Below are 2,444 nucleotides of genomic sequence, written 5' to 3'. Positions count from 1 at the left end.
TGTCACTCTTGCCCAGGCCGGAGTACAGTAGCACAAACATGCCTCATTGCAGCCTTGACCTCCTGGGCTCGAACAATCTTCCCACCTCAGCCTCCTGAGTAGCCGGGACTACAGGCACACACCACCACGTCCAGTAATTTTTTTTAGTTTTATTTTTAGTAGAGACAGGTCTCGCTATGTTGCCCAGTCTGGTCTCAAAATTCTGGGCTCAAGTGATCCTCCCACCTCGGCCTCCCAAAGTGCTGGGATTACAGTTGTAAGCCACCACGCTTGGCCTCAACTTCCTTAATGGGCCTGATGTAACACTCTCTGCTCTGCAGAGGCTTCTCATACTTTCCCTTTACCCACCCAGGCTTCTTCTAGTGTCTGGAACATGCTCTACCCTTTCCTGCCACAGACCTTTCAACTGCTCTTAACTCTGCCAAAACATTCACCCCCATCCCCATCTTTTTCTTGGCAAATTTTTCTCACTTTCCAAACCCCAGAACTGCGACCACTCCTTTAGGGAAGACTTCTATGACCACCCAGACTATGTCAAGATGTCCTTGATAACTCCTCTCACCCATTACTCTTTTCACACTCGTTTGTGTCATATATTATTCTCTCTCTCTCTCTTCCCCAACTATTCTGTAAAGTCCTTAAGAGTAGAAACCATGTTTGAGGGTTTTTTGCCCTTACTCATTGTATCCTTAGCACCTAGTAAAGTGTCTGGCATATAAGAGGTGCTTGGTAAATGAATGAATAAATGAATAATGGGTCACTAAGTAGTGTATCTATTACGTACGCTATGCTACTGAATGTACTATTGAAGGAAAAACAATAACTCAGTCACTAATCTCACTGAATTTATTGTATGTGACGTAAGCTTTGGCCAACTTAGAATATACAGACAACCATACAACGGTGAGGGAAAAAAATGACCTGTTAAAACTACAAATTATAAACACAAAAGAAATAGGTTCCAAATTGAATATGTCTTAAATAATACATTGTTTCTTAGACATGAATAGTAATGATAAGAGTCATTTCCCTTCTACAGAGTAAAGAAAAATACTGTGGAAAAAGCAGAATTTTAAGAATCTGTGAATATAAAAAATATTCTAAGTCCAGGATTAAAACACAGGTTCCGAAAGGAAAAAGTAGCACAGAAACTCTGTACGTTAGATCATATAGATGGACTGTTGTCTTAAGTAACCTCAAAACTAACTTACGCTATTATAGACATCACAAAGAATGAAGGAAAAAAGAAAAAGTAGACAGTAGGATACATAGAGTTTTTTTTGAAGTATTTTATACAAGAATATAAACCAATCTAAAGCCTGCAATGTCTAACACATAGAAAATATCAGCAAATGCTGGACAACAAAGATATCCAGACATCAAATGGCACCTTTCTGCAGGGCCACTTTGCCGTACAACCCTAGGGGGCATAATTGGCATTGTACAGCTGTCCATGTAAAAGGCACCTTCTGGACTTAAGCAAATGTCCCTGCGTAGCCAAACACTGAAGTTGCATGTATAAATGTTTAAAAATGTCCAAACCATTCATTGCCTAACTATTGTCTATGACATCCACAAAATATCCAAGAGAGCATTGTTCACTTTTATAAAAATAGAAGTTAAATGATTTTTCTGTGAGTTAGCATCTGAATGTCTATACCTGCAATGAATCCAAGATGTTGTCTTGGGTGGGGGTATTTGGAAGGGGAAGTACAGAAGGATTATCTCAGACAGTGTACAGATATTCTTTAACTCTTCCAAATAACACTCAAAGTTGTCACACAAATTGACATGATATGACATTCTAGTCCAAAATCCTTGCATAAATGTGCACAGGATAATTTGTCTAAATCTTTCAGTATGTACCGGTTTAATTTCCTTTTGTAAAATAGGTTTCCTTCCATTTTATACATATTCATGAAGACATGCCATCAGTGTTGAAAGATAGCCAAGCAGAAAAAAGTCCTATCACACTGACAAGACAATTTCCTTGGTAACGTAATCAGATAGTACAGCTGCATTCCTTGTTAATCTGAATTTAGTTCAAATAGCTAAAGAGCTTTATTCACTTTGTAATAAAAATTAGACACTTGCAAAATATGTTTCTGACAATTCACATAAATTGATTTTTGTAATTATTTATTGCAAGAGACTTTAAAAAATACATTGAAATGGCATTAGATCAAGATGAAATAACCTGATTTCTAAAAGTATACTTCATCAAATGCTTTACTAGGCTTCCATAATAGCAGTATTAAGGTGTCTGCTTAGTAATCATGCAATTTTTTTACCTTATTTTATTTTTTGTCTTACCTGGAAATTTTACCGACATAATTTTTCAACACACTTTTTAAGCCAGATCATTTTAAACCAGATTCCTTTATCTAATCCTTAAGACTGAATGACAAGAGGAGACAGCAGGGAAGGAGGGCTTTAATGCTAAT

Source organism: Cebus imitator, unplaced genomic scaffold (assembly GCF_001604975.1).
Source record: "Cebus imitator isolate Cc_AM_T3 unplaced genomic scaffold, Cebus_imitator-1.0 Scaffold288, whole genome shotgun sequence".
NCBI lineage: Eukaryota > Metazoa > Chordata > Mammalia > Primates > Cebidae > Cebus > Cebus imitator.
The sequence above is the reverse complement of the archived record's forward strand: the minus strand, read 5'-3'. Positions refer to the sequence as shown.